This window comes from Cnephaeus nilssonii (genome assembly GCF_951640355.1).
Source record: "Cnephaeus nilssonii genome assembly, chromosome: 15".
Classification (NCBI taxonomy): Eukaryota; Metazoa; Chordata; class Mammalia; order Chiroptera; family Vespertilionidae; genus Cnephaeus; species Cnephaeus nilssonii.
Window position 1 is genome coordinate 32,721,251 of NC_137086.1, and position 24,488 is coordinate 32,745,738.

The 24,488-nt window shown below is 37.9% G+C and overlaps 1 protein-coding gene across 6 annotated transcripts in view; it reads left to right on the forward strand.

Moving 5' to 3' along the window:
• LOC307111548 (uncharacterized protein) overlaps nt 1-24,488 on the forward strand; it is a 688,174-nt gene that overhangs the window by 63,466 nt on the left and 600,220 nt on the right. For all 6 annotated transcript variants that reach the window (XR_013814598.1, XR_013814599.1, XR_013814600.1 and 3 more), the window contains one exon: nt 1,803-1,882. The gene's annotated coding sequence lies outside the window, so the exon portion shown is untranslated. The remainder of the gene's footprint in view (nt 1-1,802; nt 1,883-24,488) is intronic.

Below are 24,488 nucleotides of genomic sequence, written 5' to 3' on the forward strand. Positions count from 1 at the left end.
CCTGGAGAAAAGCCCAGGACTTAATCATTCCAGCTTTTTCACTTACAACCTTCTAGAATCTTCCTCCTCCTGTCAGTGGTGGTTTCCTCGCTGTACAGACTTCCAGCATTTCCTCATCTCCACACTTTGCTCCTATCTCTCCCCCAACACAGGTATCCTACCATCCCTGAAGCTTTGGCTCAAGACTTCCTAGTACTGAATCCTTATTTGCACTCCACTCTCCTCACACACCTCGTGATAATGTCATGAATCTCTGAACATCGTGGTCTTTTGTGCCAGGACCAGTCCTGTGTCATTGCCATTCACTGTTTGTGAATTTTAACTAGAGGCTCAGCGCACGAAATCCTGTGCGGGTAGGGTCCCTAGGCCTAGCCTGCCATCAGCCCCATCTTCCACCCGCTCGCCAGTCCCTGGTCCCACCCCGCCGCCCCTGCCAGCCAGCCAGTTCCCCTTGCCAGTCCCTGGGTCCTGCCCCAGCACTGCTGCCAGCCACCCGGTTCCCCTCGCTGGCCCTCCACCTCATCGCAACTGGTCGAGAGGTGGTTCCAGTCGTTGCGCTTATGGTCACTGGCCTTTTGTTACATAGGATATTTTAAATGTGTATGCCTTATATTATTAATCACAGAGTAGCCATCTTAAATATAGAGATAATGACTACTTTGGCATATTCTTTACCCACAATTGATATTTTTAAGATATTTATTGAGAAGGAGGTGATTCCTTTTTGTTGCTTATAGAATCTCACCTTCAGGCAATCTCACCTTCCCCCCAGTTCCAAGCATCTTGCTGCTTGTATCATGATGCTAGTGGCTCTGTGTTTCCAATATCTCCCACAATCCCTAAAATCACATTGTTCCCTAAGTAGATGGCAACATGCGTTAATCAGATGGATTAATTCCTGCCTATGAATGAGTCAGCTTATCCAGTTAATATGGACTTTCTACGTAGTGCTTGTGTGTGCGTGTGTGTGCGCGCGCATGCGTGTGTGTGTGTGTGTATGTGTGTGTGTGTGTGTGAAGAAATTATGATGTTCTTCCAACATCCTCAGATTGTGTCATCCAGTTGCTATGTATTGTATAAGGATGAGTTGCTTACAGCTATTGTCTAGAGCTGTGGTCGGCAAACTGTGGCTCGCGAACCACATGCGGCTCTTTGGCCCCTTGAGTGTGGCTCTTCCACAAAATACCATGGCCTGGGCAAGTCTATCTTGAAGAAGTGGCGTTAGAAGAAGTTTAAGTTTAAAAAAATTTGGCTCTCAAAAGAAATTTCAATCGTTGTACTGTGGATATTTGGCTCTGTTGACTAATGAGTTTGCCGACCACTGGTCTAGAGGTAAATGAGGATATAAGATGATACAAACTAAGGAATGTAAATGATATTAATCCATATTTATTGACCATCTAAAAGAATATATTATGTGTGATTATTCTCACTAAGACTTTTTAAACCTGCAGTTTTAAAGTTCACTTTGCTATCCCAGCTCTCACATGCCAATGGCCTGTTTCCCTTATATGTGCATTGAAGTAGATTCAAAATCCCTCGAAGGCAAGGCCTGGAAATCTACAAGGAGATCCTTTGTTCTTTTAAAATTGTCCCAAATTCACTACTTCAATGTATTAACATTGAAATTTAATATTAATTCCATGCCATGTAAGGGCTTTCGTTTCCAACTTTACATAACAGAGAATGGTTGTGCTGTCCCTTATCTCATTTTTTTTCTCTTTCTGTATAGTTATTTTAAATTTTCACTGCTTTTCTTGAAACTTAGCAATCAGATAAAACTGTCTTGATTGATGTTACAGAATCATGGATTTCCCGCCAAACCAAAGGAAGCCTTCCTCATTATCTCCGCTCTCTTCCGCTGGGCCATGCTCATCTTCAGGTAAATGTACTTATTCCCTTATCTTTTCAAATCAGCTATCCACTTTTCTCCAGCCAAGCTTGGCTGTAAATTGACAAGATCTCCAGTTGTCTTTGTGATTTCCCTGCAGAGTGCAGCTGGGTCCCTTTCAGTTTAAAAGAAACAGGTGTGGGGGTAACGCTGCTCAACCTTTAAAAAATTGCTGTCATAAAAGACAGAGATGGAGTGGTGACTTAAATCTGTTTTTTTCCTTTTCTTTCTTTCTTTTTTTTTTATTTGAATAGCAGAATCATCATACTCTTATGGAACAGGAAATGGAGGCAACATAAAATAGGCTAATAACAAAGCATCAGGGTAACTGGCTGCTTCCATTTGTTCTTCGTTTTTAGAAGACATGAAGAAACTTCAGTATTCAACCTCACAGCTTTTAAAAGCCCCAAATATACTTAAAAATTATAAACAGTGAGTTCAGGAGGAAGTATTAGCTTTGAAACCTACCAAATCTGGTAAACACCAGGAGAGATTTGTTGTTAGAAGAAGTGATGAAGTGAGAATTAAAGAGCTTGGGGCCCAGTTCCATTTGACATGAACTAGCTGAGAGACCTTTGAGAGGTCAGAAAAACTCTTTGGACTTCAGAATTCTCATCCATAAAAGGAGGAAATTGAACTAGATAACCCCTGATAACTCTAAAATTCCAGGGCTCAACATGCTATTTAGACCTTATTTTGTTTCTATTGGTGTACAGTAGATACAGCCTTTTGTTTTTCCTAGAGAAATTTGGGAATACAATAGTCACACTTTTAGACTTAAGACCAGAGATGCTAATGAGAAAGTTAAGTTTGTCTTAAACATACTCTAATTATCTTAATGTATTGGCATTACTTAAAAAATGATCTGTTTATTACTGACCCTGCATTATTGGGTTCACTGGGACTTGGCTGATCTAGGCTGGGCTCTGCTGATAGCTCTGCTTTAGGTCACTGGGCTGTGGGAGAGTTAGGGTGACCCTAGTTCATACGTCTCTTGTGCTTCTTATGCTGGAGAGTGTAGCCAGTGCATGTTCTTCTCATGGTGATAGTAGAAGTTCAAGGGTAATATCCTTATTTATAAATAAGAAAAGTGAAAGTCAGGGAGGTTAAGTAATAATACAACTCATCTCAAACTAGATAAAGGGGAAAGAAAGGAGGGGATGACTCATTGGTTTACAAAAATGGGAAATCCAAGTGGATGGTGTGGCTTCAAGGCACAGCTGAATTTATTGGTTCACGTGATGTTCTAGCATCTGTTTCTCTCCATCACTTGGCTCTGCTGTCCTCCCTGTTGGTTTCATTCTCAAGCACATTTGCTCCAGGGGGCAGCAAGACACCTGGCAGCACTGGCCTTCAGAGTTCACAGTACGGAGGGAAAATAGTCTACCCCCTTGTCCATGTAACATTTGCTGACCATTTAGACTGGCTGAGCAAGACACGGGAACATGAAAGGCCATCTGCCTGGCCCTGAGGTAAGAGAAGGGAGGCCATTTCATGTCAGCTTGGGGAAGGGGGAGACAATCCCTGAAGGGAAACGATGCTAAATGGACAAAACCTTACAGGTGTGTACTTAAGTGTTCACCTGAAAGCCTGCAAAACTGGCAGAGCCAGAACTGAAACATATTTCCTAAATGGTAGGCCAGTACTCTTCTGGAGACTGTATATGAATTAGCGGGATCATTTCTGTCCTGCTCAGACTGTAGTGAGAAGCAGGACTACCTGAGGATTAATCAATGCCAATTCTAAGACTTGTATAAGTGGAAATGATACCTGGGACATATTCATCTCACATCTCTGGATTTTGGAAAGATATTGGGCCATTTGTTTAATCGCTGATGATCCATCACATTGAGGCTGATAAGACTGCCCAGCCAGCTGACTTTGTGCCTTCATGCCTGAAATAAATGGCTTCTTACGCTGCTAAGAGTGACCGTACTCACTTGTGTATGCAATCCCTCTAGGTAATTGAGGGGAAAAAAAATCACATTATCTTCTTTCGGAACATAACTTAATCCACTACTATGTTTCATTTATTTATCTGCTTCAGATAATATGGGCTCTATTAAAGACTTTTCTAAACAGAAAGTGGTTGGTCCCCACATCTGGTTCCTAGGGCTGCTGTAACCAAGTACCACGAACTGGGAAGCTTAAAGCAACACAACATTTTTTTGTCTCACAGTTCTGGAAGCCAGAGGTGTGAAATCAAAGTGTGGGCAGGGTTCTGCTCCCTGCGAAACCCACGGGGAGACTCCTTCCTGGCCACTCCCTAGCTTCTGGCATGTGTGCCCGCAGCCTCTACAGTTCCTTGCCTTCCCCCTGCTTCCGTCTCCACAGGGCATTCTCCCCGTGTCTCTGCATCTTCACATGGCTGTCTTCTTATATGGACAACAGTCATGTTAGATGAGGGCCCACCTTTCTCCAGGATGACCTCATCTAACTAAGTATACCTGCAAGGACTATCTATATATATAAATGCCTAAGTGACCGGCCCACCGGCTGACCGGCTGACCGGCTGACCACTGACTGGCCGGTAGCTATGACATGCACTGACCACCAGGGGGCAGACGCTCAAAGCAGGAGCTGCCAAGCGACAGCAACTTTGCAAATGCCCTATCACAATCTGGGACCCCTCAGGGGATGTCAGACTACCGGTTTCGGCCTGATCCCCGCAGGCCAGGCCGAGAGACCCCACCTGCTGGAGGGACCCCATTCACTCTGCAGACGCCCTTTGAGCCCCAGCACCATTCCAGGTGCGGCTGGCCGGGGAGGGACCTCGGGAGGTTGGCTCCAGGGTGTGCCTGACCCATCTCGCCCAGTCCCGCCCCGTCCACCTTCTAATTAATTTACTTTCAATGTGCACCGGGCCTCTACTTTCTAAATGAGGTCATATTCTGAGGCAGTTAGTGTTAGAACTTTACATATCTTTTGGGGGGGAAACAGAATTCAACTCAGAACAGTGCTTGTCAGGAGAAAAGGTTAAGACTAAAGGAACTGCCGGCTGTTTAACACTCCAATTAGTGAGTATCCTAGGCCTGTTTTGTCCCTTTCCTTCCTCTCTTTCTCTTTTATCTTCTATCTTCCCTGTTATAATCTCCAACGCACTTTCAACCTCAGGAGACAGCTAATGCCTTACATTTAACTTCTGAGAACATTTTCCACATCCATTAATTTGTCACATCTTACACTGATCCATGAAGTAAAATAGGCAAACTTCATTATGTCTTTTCAGTGAGTGATGAGAGAGAGAGAGAGAGATGTGAAATGACTTATCCAAAGTCACTCAGCGAGGTGGTAAAGCTGGGATTCGAATGAGGATCCCAAATTCAAATACCCGAGATTCTTTTACTCCTCTCCTGCTTCCAAATACCAGCAAGACTCATGGATTTAGTGGCTTTTAAACTGATCTTTTCTTTCTACACATGCCATTGCTTCCCCGGCCTGTCCCACATCCAGCCGTGCCACTGTTTTACACCATACACTGATAATCCACTCAGCTATTAATGAGTCCTGAGAGCTTTCCTCAGGAGCGTGCCCCTATTTCAACAGCTAAGTGGACGTCTTCACTTGGGGGTCCCTTAAGTATGGCGAGTTAGTATTTACTACCTCCCCAAATCTGAGTTAGTATTTACTGCCTCTTCTCAAATTTCCCCATCTCTGTTAATGGCCACTCCAGCAGTTGAGGCCAGACACCTGGACTTCTTTCCACTCTTCCTTGATGCACACATCTAACTCATTGCTAGGCCACATTGCATTTATCCCCAACTCTCCCAAACCTGCCTCTTCCTTTCCATCCCCCTTACCACTGCTAGAGTTCAGTCCCTCATCAGTTCTGCCCCGACTCTGGTTTTCCTTCTCCCACATTCTTTCTGCTCCAAATCATCCTCCACACTCATTGCTGTGGGATTCATTCAACAACAACACAGCTCATCTAAAACTCTTCATTGTCTGGGAGCCCTGACTTACATAAGAAACTAGTGACCCGATGCACAGATTTGTGCACATTTGAAAGGAAATTAGAAGGTGGCCCGTGGGGCGGGACAGGATGAGATGGGCCAGACACGCTCTGGAGCCAACCTCCCCGGCATCTGTGGAGTGAGCAGGGGTTCCTCTGGCAGGTGGGGGTCCCTCGGCCTGGCCTGCGGGGATGGGTCAAAACCAGCTCTCCAACATACCCCGAGGGGTCCCGGAGTGTGAGTGCGAGTGCAAGAGGGCACTCTACAAAATTGCTGTTGTACAGGGTGTGGAACGCAAACACAAGCGTGCAGTAAACCAGATTTGGGGCTGTCAGTGACCCAGCAACAACATAACCCACAGCCAAAGGTGGAATTGCATGGCCTCGTGAGGAATTGGGTTCCCTCCTCTCTGGTTTTGGGGTGCGTCTCTCGAGAACTGCCATTGCCAAGTCACCACAGCTTAGCAGCTCCTGCGGTGAATGTCTGGCCCCTGGTGGTCAGTGCATGTCATAGCGACTGGTTGGATGGTAGGAGGGACACTTAGCATATTAGCCTTTTATACAGTATATATAGATATCGGTGGATAAGATACTGGAAACATCAGGGGAATTATGGGAATAAGTATAGTAAGAAAGTTGCACTACTAGAACTATTGTCAGATTTTTAAGCTGTCTAAGAATATTAAATTCTCAAAGAAGAGTTTGGGTAAGTAAAATGACTAATGAATTGGGGAGGAAGAGGATATATGGGAGCTCTATATACTATGTGCCTAAATTTTTCTCTAAACCTGCTCTATAAAATAAAATCTATTAATTCAAAAGCAAAATAACAAGCATAGAGAATGGAATGTCATTATTACAAATAGTGATAAAAATAATATAAGCAAAATTAAGCATAATTACTTTTAGATATTACAGCTTGTCTGCATCCATGTTTAGGGTTAAGAGGACTGAAAGGAAGCCTATTTGCTCAATCATATTAAAGCCTAACTTGCTGATACGCTGCCTTGCTCTAAATTGCGAGTTTCATGAGCACTAAAAATTGGCTGACCTACTTCACCAGAGTAATTGCAAGGGATTATTACTGACAATTAGCAAGCAAGCAATAGTAATAGATAATTTACTTTCCAAATATTTTGCAAGCAAGCACATTTAAAAAAATAAAAAAGGAAACACATTAGACAGTTGTTTCTTGGCAAATTACAATGCATCTTCTATTTCTTGACAAATAATTCATACTGCAATATTTTTTACAGCCCATAATTCTAATGTGGCTGTTACATTCATTATGTCTACAGACACTTTACTGAGATAAGTATTCAGTACAATGCATGGGGACTTAGCCACAAAGCCCTCATTATAGCTGATAGTCCCATGACTGTGGCGTGGGCAAAGCTCAGGGAAAAGGCCTTTTGCAGCCAGAATTTGCCCTTGGAGGAAAATAGGGTCATTTTCTATGTAAATGGTGAACCTCTTCCAGCCTCAGATATTCTATTATGTCCTTTCCAAGATGTAAGGTTTTTTTAAAAAATTATTATTATTAACCTAGTGAAAAATACAGTAAAATTATGGATATCTGGCTGCATATCTTTTCCTTCCCACATAATGGAACACAAATCATTATATCCTTAACAGAGGCTATGTAAGGTAAGGGAGGCTTTAACGATGCAGGATATATTAGTGGACGATATCTGGATTTATTTTTAGGGACATATATTTTGAGTTTAAGCTAATCCATGCTCGTTACAATATATTTCTGGTCTATATGTCATTGTGTAGCACTTTATTCTAATTGTAAGCTTGTAATAACAGTTCCCATGATTTCATTGGTATCACTATAAGGTTAATTTTAATGCCAGATACATATTAGGTGCTCCAGAAACACTTGATTCAATTTAGTCCTCTTCGAGTTCTCCTGCAAAGGTTCTGCATTAATGAATGTCCATGAATCAGATTCTTTCCTTATTCTTAGGAAGATAGATTGTGTTCTGTATAGACAAGATAAAGGAAATTACAGTATTTGCAAGTCAAAATCTCCGGAAACAATATGCAGTCCTTCATTCTAATGAAAAATCCTGGACTATGCGGCGGTTATTAACCAGTGTCAATCTGCTTCCTTTTTCTTGGAATAGTGCTCGAAAACTGATTGTTGTATGATTGAATGGATGAATGTCCTTCTCTCTACATTCTCCTCCTAGGATCCAACATACTCTTCAGTTTGGGTTATAAACCACCACATATTGTAGTTATATTTTGTGCATGCTTCCCATCTACTAGGTCTAACTTCCTGTTTAGTACATGTTCAGTAAATATCTGATGAATTAATGGCCTGGCTAACAGTAATGTACTTGCCCTCTCAATAGTATTAGGCACTATTGGCTTTTTAAAAATAAACTGCAGTCTTGGCTGATTTTTCTCCTGCCTTCTAGGTAACCCTTCACAGACTCTTTCATCCTTTCCCTGGTTCTCGCTTCATATTTTGGGCCTCAGCCTAGAAGTAACTTCCTCAGAGAGGCATTTTGTTACCATCAAACCCTGCCTCGTGGCTCCCTGTTTGTTGTTGTATGTGTGTGTGTGTTTTCTTTGTAGACCACATTGTAATAGTCAATATTATATTGTTTATGTTTGTGTATTCTCTTACTAGGCTCAGAACTCTAGGAGGGAGGCGTTCTGGTTTGTTCTACACTGGATATGTTCTGCCTAGACCTCTGCCTGACACATATTAGTAAAACAATAAATATTTGTACACAGAAGAAAGAATGAATACATTTGCAGACTGTACATGTCATGTAGATTTTCTAGAACCAGATTTGACTATGGATGAACTAAAACTTCATAATGTATTTCCTGATTTTTTAGTGTTTTAGTAAAACTTTCTCCATCAGCAGTTTTCTACATGAAGAGTCATTTCTCAGGTTTTTTATGGTAATTTGGAACATTTTAGACAGTGGTTGAAATTTCATGGAAATCTTCAGCTGTGTTACCAAGAATCATTTTTTTTTTCCTGATGCTAGAGGGAAATTCTAAAAAAATGCAAATGCCTATTGTTTTATAGCTTAAATAACTCAAGTGAAGAAATATGAATACAACTGCTGGCATTTAAAATCTATCAATAGATTTACCTATTAAATAAGGGAAGAAAATAAGTAACGAAGCTTGCTTTCATTTTTTTATTACCAAGAGTAAAATTAAGACTGTTAAGAAAAAGACTGAACAAAATGCTGGAGTTTTGCTAATAAAAAAACCATTCCAGCATATAGTTTTAAAATATGATTAAAACAATGAACACATTAAAAGATATCTGTTACATACCCAAGTGCTACATTTTTCAACTGCCAGTGAATGCAATAAATTTTTGTAAGAGTAACAATTAAATGGTTTATGCTTTGGTAAAATATAACCCTTAATTTTCTTAACTAAAAAGACATTTTTCCTTAATAATATTGAAATGTTTTAATATATTTAAAATATTTTATATATGGAAACATTTGAAATATATCATAAAATATATGAAATGCTTTCATATGTATATATCTAAAGCATGTATATACTTTTTATGAGGTAGCTATACCATTTCAGTCTTAAATGTTAATATGCACACAAATCACTAGGGGATCCTATAAAATGCAGATTCTGATTCAGTAGACCTTGGCTAGGTCCTAAAATTCTGCATTTCTGGTCATGCCAATGCTGTTGGTCTAGGGACCACACTTTGAGTACTAACTCTTTACTGAACTTTGCTACGAGAAGGAAGTTCCATTACTAAAGGATGTAAGTAAAAGTTACTTTGGGGGTCATTTACCATAGTCCTGACTTCAGGAGATAAACATCTATCATGTAGGACAGATGGCTCTTCTCTTTATGCAGATCTCCAAGGATATACCCACCTGCTTAATTTTATATCCCATTTTAATATTTAATCACTTGGTCCTTGAGAAGCACATATTCTGGTAAAGGTGCAGTTATACAGACACATGAACTATTTAAAATGACTACAAAGCAACAGATGACCAAAGGGTAGCTGCCATCCTTGGATCTCTATTCAAATATATCTTTCCCCATGTTGTTGTTGTTGTTGTTTTTAAATTTTATCTTTCTCTGTTCATATTCTTGTATATATAAACATATGCTACATCAAATAATTCTTTGTATTATAAAAATATAAGGAAATGCACATGTTTTACATAGTGAATTTGATAGATATTCAGAGAAAGGGAAAATCTAGCCATCACCAGGCATTGTTCTAGTAGCCTTCTTCTAGAAGTTAGCCTTTAAGCTGGCTCTTCAGGAGCAAGCATGTGTAAAGTATGGGAAAGTGAGACGAATAAGGTGTGTTAGGTCAAGAATGAGTGGAACAACTTGGCTAGAGCAAGTGTTCACTAGATTATACGAAATGAAATACACTAAGATTTAAAATGTAAAACTGAAGTGAGGGAGTGGAGAACTTTACAGAGTAAGACTCAGGGATTTGGCTACTCTTCCAAAGGCAGGAGGAGGCACTGAAGGTGTTTTGTGAGTGAATGACAGGCTGAAAGAAAGAACAAGTCGGTCAGGTAGGCTGATGGAAGTGAGAGGGAGCTGAAGGCACAGCGGGTCAGCCTCACCTTACAACCCAAGAAGGTGCTGGAATGGAGGTGCAGGCTGAAGTGGATTTGGAAGAGATGCATTTAAACAAAAAAAATTCTAAATTTGGTCCAAAATAAATGTTTCCAGCTTTAAGTTGAATCAATTACTCTTGACTTCAGGAGTTGAAAGTCTATCATGTAGACGTGAACATGGGGAGAAAATTATTAGACTATTTGTATAAAACAAAATCTGAAAACCTTTATATGTAAGAAAATAATGAATTTATTATTCTTTACTAGATTTTTTAAACTGTCAAAACATTTAGTGCTCCATTCTTTCTTAAGCTAAAACATACAAATACAAACATACACACACAAATGCACACACAACATAGGCACACACAACCTCAGCTCCTCTTGTTCTCATCTCATCTCAACTTGTTCTGCCCTTCTACTTCCTCCTTCTTGAACTTCTCCCTGTGTAGCAAAATAGAAACCTATTGCCTCCCCTTCTTCATTGTCAATTAGCTCTTTAAACGTATTGTAGTCTAGCTTCTGCCCTGCCACCCTATTGGAATTTCTCTGAAGAATCACCTCCCAATTTCAAATGCCTAAATATTTTTATTATAAAAATGTTCAAGCATACAGGCAAGTCACAACACGACAATCTCTGTATCTTCCTTACTTATCCTATATAAGAAAAGCCCAGCGACTGAATGGCGGAATGACCAGAATGACCGGCTGACCAGTCACTATGATGCGCACTGACCACCAGGGGGAAGACGCTCAATGCAGGAGCTGCCCCCTGGTGGTCAGTGTGCTACCACAGTGGAAGTGCTGCTTGGCTGACTGGGATGAATGGCTGCTCCCGCTGTGAACCCTGGGCCAACAGGCAGGAACCTGGCCTGCGGTCCTCACCTCCTCGCCCCAGGCTCTTCCTCCTTGCTCCCTGTTGCCTCCTCCAGACGCCTGCAGATTGTGCAGCACTGCCACCAGGCTTGCAAAGCTGACCCTGGAGGCTTGGAGGCAGGTTCCTGGCTACCGTGGAATGGAGGCCTACTCTGCCGCCTCTCAGTGCTATTGTCCCTGGGCCCAGCCCCTACCTGGTCCCCTGGAGAAGGGAGTGCTCTGGCTCCACAGATGATGCCAGACCAAGGGAGCAGCCGCTCAGAGGGCGGGTCCACAACCCCTCGGCAGACCAGTATGAGCAGTGCTCCCACAGCGGGCCTATCCCCGCAGGCCACACCCCCACCGGTGCACGAATCCCATGCACTGGGCCTCTAGTATTCAATAATTATCAAGATTTTGCCACATTTACTTCATTTATCCTTTTTATTTTTTTATTTGCTGAATTACTCAAAAACAAGTCCCAAGCATCATGTCATTTTACCGCTACACATTTAGGTACATTCTTCGAAATAAATATGGACATTTTCTTCCATAATTATAATTTCACTAACATACCTCACAAAACGAACAATTATTCCTTAATATAATCTAATACCCTGTACTATAATCAAATTTCCCCCAGTTATCTCCCAAATGTCTTTTTATAATTGTTTTGTTTGAATCAGGATCCAAATTAGGTCCACACATGACATTTTTTTGATATGTCTCTGAAGCCTCTCAAAATCAAAAGCATTTTCTTTCTTTTTTTCTCTCTCCTTTTCTCTCTCTTCTTTTTTGGCCTGTTAAAGAAACCCAGTCTTTATGAACTGAGTTGATACGAAGAACATCTCACAGCCTGCATTTGTCTATTGCTTTCTCATAGTGTAATTTAGTATGTTTCTTTCCCTCTTGTATCTGCTGTACATAGATGTTCCCCCTAGATACTTGTTTATAATAAAGTTCAGCACTTTATAGCAAGGATAATTTATAGGTGGTGCTGTGTGCTATATATCAGGAGGCACATAATGTCTTAAGTCCCACTTTTAGTGCTCTAAGGTTGATCAATGGGTTCAAGTGCTGACAGCCTGATCCCTCCATCAACTTTTCACCTAATGGTTCATCCACTGATAGCTTTTGCCTGAATCACTTATTTCATTAGGTTTTGAAAATAGCGATTGTTTTTCAATTCTATTACCTATTGCAAATTTATGGAATTTACTCATAAAGTGGAACTTTTCTTCCTTCATCAACAGGGATTAGTCTGCAAAGTAGTTTAAACAGGAAAGGCAGGATAAATGCTTACTTTTCCCCTTTTAATTGCCAGTTTTCAGAGTAAGGTGTTGGTGCTTAGTTACTTTCAGTGGTGTCCAATGAAGTATTGCCCCCACCAGCTCTTTTTGGAGTTCTCTTTCCTAACCACTCTCTCTTTTAAAAGATAATTTTGAATTCATAAGATAGCATTTAATGGTTTCAACCAATTGCATTAATTATTCTTTTTGATTTTCAAATTGTCCCATCTTTTGCCAGTTGGAGGTCTTTCATGCTGAACATTGGGCCCATTTGACAAATCACAGGTTTGCTGGAGACCTTAATTTCCAATACACCAAGATAACCCAGGCTCACATTGCAAAATTCCTGCCCCTGATCTCTAAAATTAGTTAGCTTGTTTTTTATGAAGCCCTGATCCTTTTTAGTGGGGACTGGTGTTTAAATGCCACAAACTGGCTCTCAGTATGTTTATTTTTCTTAGATTGTCATTGCTTTTAGACCTATTTAGGACAAAGCTAAAAATAACTTTTTAAAAAGCAATTAGATGAAATGAATTTATGTCACTATTTTAATTCAAATATGAATACAAATAAAAAATTAAAATTATATGATTTTAACTTTTTTGATTTTATACTTATTTCTCTTTTCTTTACACTGAAAATCTTGGTTCCTGAGATAGTAATGCAATTATACTATCACATACATAATGTTTGCATTATACTATCACATACATAAAATAATTTAAAAATAAAAATACCAATATTACCACTAATAGACCACTAAGTAAAAATTAACTTGTCTTAGGATACATTTTATTAGGGATATATGCTTTTATAAAGTGACTTGACATATTATTTTCTTTGTGTGCTTTTGTCATTATTTGGTATGTATTCAGGGTAAATGCTTTTGTTTTCTATTATTTCAGGATTTCTTTTAAAGTTAATTCTTTGAGAAGGCAAAGCATTAGTTTCCAAAATCAAAATTATATAATAAAATTATTCAGATTAGTCTTATCTTCGTTCCTGTTTCCTCTACCATATTTTCCCACTCCCTTGTAGATAAACTTTTTTAAAAAAAACTTAACATTTAATGCCCTAGCTGGTTTGGCTCAGTGGATAGAGTGTTGGCCTGTGGACTGAAGGGTCCTGGGCTTGATTCTGGTCAAGGGCACATACCTTGGTTGCAAGCTCCATCCCTGGCCCTGGTTGGGGTGTATGCTGGAGGCAATCAATCAGTGTATCTCTCTCACATCCATGTTTCTAGCTCTCTCTGTCTCTATCCCTCCCTTCCACTCTCTCTCTCTCTCTCTCTCTCTCTCTCTCTCTAAAAATAAATAAATAAATAAAACCGAGCCGGCATGACTCAGTGTTTGAGCTTCAACTTGTTCTGTGTGTGTATGTGTGTGTGTGTCTGTGTGTGTGTGTGTCTGTATGTGTGTGTGTGTGGGGGTGTCATTCTCCAGTGTGAAGCATGCAGAAGGAAGCCAATCAATGATTCCCTTTCATCATTAATGTTTCTATTTCTTTCACTCCCTCTCCTTTTCTCTCTAAATCAATACAAATATATATATTTTAAAAATTAACATTTGATTTATCCTCCTTGGCTTTATTTTGTTAGAGTAGCAGGTCATTTTAACAACAACAATCTCAGCACTACATATTTTTATTTTTGTCTGTAGATATTATACTTCTGGGTCTTTTATCTTTGTGTTCTATGCATTTTTAATAAAATTTGTCCTGGTTTTGTGTTAAAATTTTTCTTATTACCCTGGTCATTTTGAGTATTGGTTTTCTTTCAGAGGCAAGCAACCTTTAAAAATACAGCAAATTTAAAAGTCACTGTCCCTAACTGAATGGAATATAATCTAAGACCTATTCTCTGAGATTTTACTAGTTACAATAAATCACTCACTTTTTTAGGTAAGGCAATACAGCAATGAAAAAAAAAAACACACCAAAAACATCTGATAAAATCAGGTCATCAGTGAGCTTTGAAAATCTCCTAGTCATCAGGGAGCTCACGTTTTACTTGGGATAGACAATGAACAAGTATATAAATAAACATATAAAAATAAATACAATATGCTAGGTGTATCAGTTTTCCTAGAGCTGCTACAACAAGGTATTATAAATTTAGTGAGTTAAAAAAGCAGACATTTATTCTGCCACAATGTTAGAGGCTAGAGGTCCAAAATCAAAGTGTGAGTCAGTTTATGCTTTCTCTAAAGTCTCTAGGGGAGGATTCTTTCCTTGCCTCTTCCAGCTTCTGGTAGTTCCAGGCGTTCCTTGGCTTTGGGCAATATTAATTCTAATCCCTGAGTTCATGGCATTCTCCCTGTGTTGCTCTGTGCCAGATTTGTACGACCATCTTTGTATAAGGAAACCATCATAATAGATAAAGAGTTCACGCTACGCTGGTGTAACCTCATCTTAACTAATTACATCTGCAATAAGTCTATTTCCAAATAAAGTCACATTCTGCAGTACTGGGGGTTAGGACTTCAAAAATAATTGTGTGTGTGGGGGGGGGAGGAAGAACCATAGCATTAGGTAAATATTTTAAAGAAAAATAAAGCAGATCAAGGGAGATAGAATTGATGGTGGCTTGTATGATGGTAGCAGTATTGGAAAATGAGATATAATTAGATTTTGGACATATTACCTAAGGTACATTTTTCAGGAATAATGGATAGATAGGATGTGTTATTAAGAATATTTTAAGTTTCTTGGTCTGAGCAACTGGATGAATAGAGATATAACTTGCTGAGGCAAAAAGAGAGAGGCAGAAGTTTTGAGAGACTAATCAAGACTTTGCTTTTTGATCCATTTTGACTGTTATATACGCAAATGGAGATGGTGAATAAGTAACTGGATATACAAATCTAGAGGGAGAGGTGTGAAGTGGAAATACAAATTTAGAAGTCATCAGTTACAGCAAAAGTCATGAGACTCGATGAAATCACACAGAGATTGGGGACTTGGCTCTGAGTAACACCAAAATTTTAAGATTGGAAAAATAAAGAGGTGCTAGCATAAGCAACTGAAGAGCCTGTGAGGTAGAAAGGCATCAGGGCACTTGAGACTGTACTTCTGAGGCTCAAGTCACTTAGCATTTTGAGAACAATTCTCTATGTCTATGGATGCTGATAGGTCAACTAAAATGAGGATGGGAATGAACCATTGAATATGGCATTGTGAAAGTCATTTGTGACCTTGACAAGATCTGATGACAAGAGTAGTAGGCAAAAAAAAACCCACAAAAAACCAAAAAACAGTCTATGGTAGGTTCACAATGGAATAGAAACAGAATTGGACACAGTGGATATGGATGAGTTTCATTTGTTGAAATTTTGATAAGAAAGGAAACAAAGAAAGAGGGAAGTAGATTGAATGAGAGTTGGGTTCAAAGAATTGCTTTCTTGATGACCAGTAGAGAAGAAAAAATTGATGGTAAAGGAGACAGAGGTGACAATTACAGATGCAATCGAGTAAATATGAGGCGATAGGGCCTGGGGAGGCACTGGCCTTAGTAAGATAGGATATATGACTCCTATTACAGTTCATCTCTAGTAATAGCAGGGAAACCAGAATATAAGTGTGGATTTAGATGTGGGTAAGTTTGCTGTTTTGGTGGTAGATGCATGTAAATTTCTTCTATTTTCTCAGAGAAATAAGAAGCAGAATCATCAAAGCAAAGTGAGTCCTTCAAATTAAGGCCAACATGAATACTTTAAGATACACAATTACTCACTTTATAATAACACAATAAAGATTTATTTTCATCACTAATCACTTATTTTCTGTACCCATCATGTATGCATCTAGATTATATTTTTAAAGACTTGGATTTTTTACTGTGAAAGCTTATTTCTGAGTTTCTTTTAAAAACAAAAAAGGCATTGCAATGGAAATGATTTACTTCATCATATAAAATTTAATTGTAGCTTTTTGGGATTTAAAAAGAAAAATGCTCATTGTAGATATGATGGGCTATATGCCAAACTTTTATAAAACTTTGATAATGCCTGCAACCATAAAAATGATCTATTTCAAAATAAAAGTCTTACTCATTTTTATTCAACTGGGTAGAAATTACTAAAGGAACTGAGTAAAGCAGAAAAAAGAAAGACTAGGAAACATCTGATCTCACTTACTAAATTAATTAATAGCAGTAAACCATGAAAAATATCTAAAGGAAAATTTCTTTTAAGGTTGTATCTGTAAGATATTCTGTTGGTAGATTAATAGATCAATTCATATTACACCCAAAAGAAATAGTGCTTATTTTATTATTTTCTGTAGTAAGTATATAGTCTAAAACTTATCAAAAACAAAGTTCTTGAGAGAAGCATACAAGTTTGAATGCTCTTTGGTAAAGTACTTATAACAAAATTTGCAAAGGGCAGTTTATATTTAAAATTAATTTTTTAAAGTTTGCACCTCTATTGACATTTGTCAGATAAATCACAGTAGATGGCCTTCTGTGCCTATATCAAATGTGTGTGTGTGCGCGTACACGTGTGCGTGTATGTGTGTGTGTGTGTGTGTGTGTTCAAAAAAGAGGTAAGAGAGCAGAAAGTAAAAAGTTTATTGTTTGGGGAAAAAAGATACAGTTCTAGCTTTATTAAAGTCTGGTTGAGGAGACCACATACATAGAGGAAAATAATGCTCAGATGTTATGTAAATGATTATGATTTAAAATATACACAAGAGTGAGCCAACACAGCAAAGTGAGCTCATTACTGCCACTGGAGTAAGAATTGTTGAATGCCAATAGAGGAGAGTATATGGAATTTAGTTGAAATAGGATCCTGGGTTCTTGGCAGCATTTATAATTTCTGGCCAGTCTCTCTGGCATTTTCCCCCCCTAGATTTTGTAATGCTATTTTTCCCCCTAAATTGTATGCTTCCTCTCCTTCCTATCAAGAAACAACCAGACTCAGTTATTGATTCTCTTCTTTGGGAATGATAATACATAACTGGCACTGTTATATCAATCACTGTTCTAAACATATTTTGTTATCTAATCCTCACAATATCTCATGAAGTAGGGACTATTATTACTCTCATCTGACAATAAGGATATTAAACTCAAATTACTTGCCCACATAATTTGCTCCATGCTTTTTCAATGTTTGTGTGTTCCTCATTTTTAGCATAAAGCCTATTTCTTATTTTTAAAATATAACATTTTTCAAAATACAAAAGCAGTTCATGATTGTCTATGTTAGTCAGGGCTCTCTAGAGAAATAGAACCAATAGGATATACACATAAAGAGATTTATTATAAGGAATTGGCTCATGTGACTAAATCTCAAGATCAGCAGTCAACGAACTGGAGACGCAGGAAATGGCATAGTTCCAGTCCAAGACTGGAAGTCTAAGAAATAGGATAGCCAGTGATGTAAGTCAAGTCTGAGTCTGAGTCTGAAGGCAGAAGACCAATGTCCCAGATTAAAGACAGTCAGGCAGGAAGAGCAAATTCTATATTCAGCCTTTCTGTTCTATTCAGGCCTTAAAGGGATTGAATGAGGCCCACCCACATGGGGGAGGACAGTCTACTGATCCAAATGTTAATCTCATCTAGAAACTCCTTCACAGACACACCCAGGATAATGTTTCACCAAATATCTGAGTACCCCTTGGCCCTGTCTAGGTCACACACAAAATTAACCATCGCATGTTGTTATAAAATATTTTGAAACAATACAAAAGTAGGAATTGGTAATTCCTCCTCTCCTATCATTTTTGCCATCATTCCCTCAGCTCCTGTCCCACTAATCTACTTTCTGCACTTTGTATAGGTCAAGAATGAACCCAATTTGGAAGGCTTTGCCCAGGCTGCTATCTCTGCCCAGAACAAATATTCATCCTCCTCATCATCCAAATTTCAACTCAAAATTCTGTTCCCACAAGTGACACAACTTATCTAAAGTAGTACTTAACCTGACCTCCCAATCTTTTTTTAATTTTTATTGATTTTAAGAGAGAGGGAAAGGGAGAGAGAGAGAGAGAGAGAGAGATCAATTTGTTCTTCCACTTACTTATGCATTCATTAGTTGATTCTTGTATGTGCCCTGACTGGGGATTGGACCCACAACCTTGTCATACTGGGACAATGCTCTAACCCACTTAGCTACCCTGCCAGAGCCCTGACCTACCAATCTTAATCTGGGAAGCTCCCAGTCACGATATTGCTATTCTGTTCTAGTTTCTTTATGAAGTTTAAATATCAGAAATTAACTTATTTATTTAAAAAAAATCTTTTTGGTTGAGAGTATTACAGATGTTCCCTATTCCCCCCACCATTGCACCCCTCCACCCAGTTCCATCCCCACACTAGGCTTTCATCACCTTATTGTCTGTATGCATAGGTAATGCATATATGCATATAAATTCTTTGGTTAATCTCTTCCTGCCTCCCCTCTCTCTGTTTCCCTATGAGATTTATCAGTCTGCCCCATGTTTTCCTGCCTCTGGTTCTATTTTACTCATCAGTTTATTTTAATCATTGATTCCTTATTTATTTTGATTTTTAGATTCAATTATTGATAGATATGTCTTTATTGCAATTTTATTGTTCACATTTTTATCTTTTTATCTTCTTCTTCTTCTTCTTCTTCTTCTTCTTCTTCTTCTTCTTCTTCTTCTTCTTCTTCTTCCTCTTCCTCTTCCTCTTTTTCTTCTTAAAGAATACCCTTCAACATTTCACGTAATACTGATTTGGTGGTAATGAACTCCTTTCGTTTTTTTCTTGTCTGTGAAGCTCTTTATCTGACCTTCAATTCTAAATGATAGTTTTGCTGGGTAGAGTAATCTTGGTTGTAGGTCCTTGCTATTCATCACTTTGAATATTTCTATATTATATTTGTCTTTCTCTTTAAGTGTAAGCATCACAAATGTAAAGAGTTTATCCTGTTCGTTACTTTATCTCCAGAACCTAGACAAGTACCTAACTAAACAGAATAAATGCTTAATAAATATTGAATTAATGAACAAATGAAGCAATGATAGTTTCTAGCACTTTCAGGCTTACAACTTACAAGTTTCAAGTCCCAAAGAAAGAGAGTTTCTCGTTGGGTTTCTTGTATTTTTAAAATCTATTATAATTATGATAATTTGTTATGGTAGCAGAAGAAAACTAATACAGCATTGTTCTATACACTCAGAGTCTTTTCAAATTTACCTGTTTATTAATAATTTTTATTGCTAACAATTCTTCTTGAGTCACAAACCATTTTCTAGGATTACTTTCCTTCTCTCTGAAATAAACTTCAGAAGGTAGTTTAATGAGGGCCTGTTTATGGAACACTCAGTTTTTTGTTTGCCTTTATTTTGTCTTTGTTTCTGAAGAAGATTCACTGGGTATATACAATTCAAGATTGACAGTTATTTTTTCACAACACTTTAAAGATATTCTACTGTATAGTCAGGATTTGGGTTGGGAGTCCATAAGGTGAAGACTAAGAATTGAAAATTCTAGGATTCTAGACCATGTAGAGGAGAAGATTCCGTGTAGAAAATATTAACCTAGCATAGAGGACAGGAAGGTAAGATGTGTAAAAGCTTTCGAGACAAAATTTAGAAAATTATTTTTGAAAGGGGAATAATGGCAAACCTTTTTAAAATATTGTGTTCAGTCTCCCACTCTGACAGGTGAGCAGAGAGAATGCCTTTTGAATGAATTATTCTGCTTTGAGCCATAAAGTGGCACGAAAAAACAGGCTCGGGGGAGTTCTGACCTGTAAACTAGGTGACAAAATGCAAGGACTACAGGTTAAAGAGGGAACTATGGAGAAACCCAAAACATGTGGGGATGAAGGAGAGTTACTACAAAGAGGAAAGTGTTGAGACATTGCTATGACAGTAAGTACCAGCATTTTCTTTACATAATAATTTGTATTGCCTAAGGTACATTTCTTTCTAAAAAGTCAATACATTACATATAAAGCTAAATTTACTATTTCCCTGCCCCAATTTAAACCCAATTTAAAAACCCTCTTCTCCTAGAATAGAGGAATCAATATCCAGACTTTTTTAAGGTTTTATATAAAAAGATGCCCAAATAAAATGTACAAATGAATTGTGCGTGTGGTGTGTAGTTTATATATGTCTTTTATATAAGGTTAAAAACTTTGTAGATGCTGAAGACTAGAAAGCCAGGACCAAACTGATACTATTCTAAGCAGGAAGTAACCAAGCCCCAACAAGGGATTGACAGAGCAAAGGAAGCTCCTGAAGTTGATAAATGAGTACATGCGGAAGGAGAAAGATTTGAAAGTAAAGATAATGCCAAAGATTTGGGCTTACGTACTAGGATTGCAGCTGGGATGCTCTTGGTGTTTAGGAAGTAGGGTAGTTGGGAAATGTTTAAATGAAACAAAGACATTTGTCTGAGGCACACGGATTTGAGGTGGAAATGGCATAGAATCTGATTAAAATCTTTAATCAAATGACAGTCTTTTGTGGCTTGAAATGCATGTATTTGACTACTATTTAATAACCTACCTACCTTTTGGAACATTGATAGATATTTACTTTTATACCAGTCATTATTATTTTCTGAATTCTAAATGTATTAAAAAGAATTTTTAGAAACTTTTTTTTTCTTTTAAAGAATATCTTTAAAAAGAATTTGCTGTTCAACAATAATTATTTTATTCTGGGCAATCAGAACTGTGTGACTTTAATCAAGACACTTGCCTTCTTTTTTTAAATTTATTTTTACTTTTTAAAATTAATTTATTTTTTAATTTATCTTTGTTGTTGAAAGTATAATAAATATTCCTTCCCCTCACCCACGACTCCCCCTCCTCCCTGCTCCCGTCCCCTCCTGAGAAATAGGCCAGTCAGAGAAAGATAAATACCACATGATCTCACTTATACACATAATTTAATGAATAAAGTAAACTGACAAACAAAATATATCCACTTGCTTTCTTTTGACTTTACTATTAGACTCGACATTGCAGACTAGGTATCCTAACTTAACCTTCTGCCGAAAACAACTCAGAATGTTAAATAATTTATTCCACCTCCGTAAGTGCATTGATAAAATGACTACAAGGCAAATACTAAACTTAGTGAAGTCAGGATTCCAGAAGTGTTCCTACATAAGAGGGTTAGGGGAAGTTAAAAACAAACCAGATTCCTCCTCCCCTAACCCCCAACCCCTATCCCATTCAGAATACAGGAAAAATCGCCTGCCTTAAACTATAGTGTTTAATAAAAGAGAGAAAAAATTCCCCCTTGAAAACTGTTAAACAGATGCCTATTCTCAGAGCTTGTGGATCAGTTTACTTTGGCTAGGTTTTCCAAATATCCTCAAATGGGTAATACTATAGTTTCAGATGGTCCTGGACAGGTCATGCTCCAACACACCTGAGAGAAGCAAATGCAGGTGTTCTTTGGAAGAATTTACCTTACTCACAGGTCTCATAGAATCCCGATAGATAATGCTTTACATCAAACACACACACACACACACACACACACACACACACACAAAAAGCCCGTAAAGAATGCAGGTACAGCCCTGACCAGTTTGGCTCAGTGGATAGAGTGTCGGCCTGCGAACTGAAGGGTCCCAGGTTCAATTCCGGTCGGGGGCATGTGCCTTGGTTGTGGGCACATCCCCAGTGGGGGGTGTGCAGGAGGTGGCTGATCGATGTTTCTCTCCCATCGATGTTTCTAGCTCTCTGTTCCTCTCCCTTCCTCTCTGTAGAAAATCAATGAAATATAAAAAAAAAAGAATGCAGGTACATTAATTATCAAGTACTAACTATGAAAAAAAAACATATTAATACATTTAAAAATTAATAGAGTAGCTTGAAAATATGAGCAGAGAAAATATAAAAAACAAGCATCTTTGAAAAAAACAATTCCTAGAAATAAAAATTACAGTAATTAAATTAAAGTTTCAGTGGATCGTATTAACTGCATTGCAAACTGAATTAGAAAAATAAATGAACTGGAAGGTGGATGTGACAAATCATTTGGAATTGAGAATGAAGAGCCAAAGGTATGGAAAATATACAGAAGTGACATTAGGGATATGAAGCATAGAAGGAAACAATTTATTCTTTTAAACAGTAGAAAGATAGCAGAGGCAAGATTTGAAAATTTTTCAAAACCCATAGCTAACAATAATCCAGACCTTTAAGAAGTCTCCACAATTACAAGCATAAAAAAGTCCATACCTAGACAAATCATATTGAAATTGCAGAGATATTATTTTAAAAGACTGATTATGGAAACAAAAGCAATAATACTAGGAGTCAGTGACCTCTTTCTATAAAGGGACAGAGAGTAAATAGTTTAGATTTTCAGGACTACATGGTCTCTACTGTAAGTACTCAATTCTGCCATTGTAAAATCAGTCATAGAAATTTTGTAAATGAATAAGCATTTTATTTAAACATACATACACACACATACACACACAAACACGCACACACAAAACAACAGCAAAAACAGATGATGATTCAGATTTCGTAGGCAGGCCATAATTTGCTGACCCCTGAATTAGACTGATATCTGATTCCTCAACACTAACAATGAAAAACAAAAGCCAAGAGATTATCTTTAATGGAGTGAAACACACACACAAAAACAACAACAACAACAAACAAACAAACAAACAAACAAAAAACAGTGACCAACCTAGACCCCTGAAGCCAGCAAAATATCATTCAAGAATGAGGTAAAATAAAGATATTTCTCAGGAAAAAAAAAACCCTAAAGGACTTTACCACCAACTTATCTTCACGGAGTAATGTTCTAAAATATATGATCTCAGGCAAAATATAAGGAATCTCAGAGAAAAAATAAACACCAATAAAAATAATAAATATGGGAGTAAATCTAAATCAACACAAACTATATATAACAAAATTCCAATATAGCAAGTATATAAACAATAAAAAAAAGTAGAGTTAAAATTCCCCAAAATAGCATTTACTGTGAGAGAGGTGGCTGGAAGAAAGTGTTCCAGGTTTGAATTTTTCAGGAGAAGGATAGAAATGCTGATTAACTTTGGAGTATAATATGTTAGGTCTGTAAATTAAATGTATGTAAATTTAACTTCCTGAAGTAAGAACTACAAAATAGAAATAGAAAATAGAAATCCTAACTAGTAAGGGGTAAATGAAATGAGAAAAAAAAAATCTAACTATCTGAAAAAAGTAAAGAAAGAAGAAAACTCAGCTGGTGTGGCTCAGTGCTTGAGCATTGACCTATGAACCAAGAGGTCACAGTTCAATTCCCGGTCAGAGCACAAGCCCTGGTATTGGGCTTGACCCTCAGTGTGGGTTTTGCAGGAGACTGCTGATGAATGATTCTCTTTCATCATTGATATTTCTATTCTCTTTCTCCCTCTCCCTTCCTCTCTCTGAAATCAATAAAATATATATTTTAAAAAAAGAAAAAAGAAAGAAGAGGAAAAAAAATCATATAAAGAGATACACAGAAGTATAAAATAAGATGGTATAAATACCACACACTTGAGGCCTAATGCATGAAATCCATGCAAAGGGCTCGGCCCTTGCAGTCCCGACTTCATCTGGAAGGTCATCTGGAAGGTTGTTCTGCTGTCCAGTCTAATTAGCATATTAGCTCTTTATTATATAGGATAGGCTAAAGCTAATGTAAGTATACTGAATGCTCCAAATAAAATTTTAATGGGTTAATGCTGGTTTTAGAAAAAGTTACTCATCTACTACTTTAGAAAAGAACATAGCTATATAAGTCTAAAGCAAGCAGAAGAAAAGCAATAGTAAAAATTAGAATAAAAATCCATTAGATTAAAAGGAGTAAGACAATTAACAAAACTCAAATCTGGTTCTTGTAAAGATCTATTAAATTGATAAACCTCTCAGCCAGACTAATAAAAAAGAGAAGACAAATATCAATGGGGGTCCAAGGCA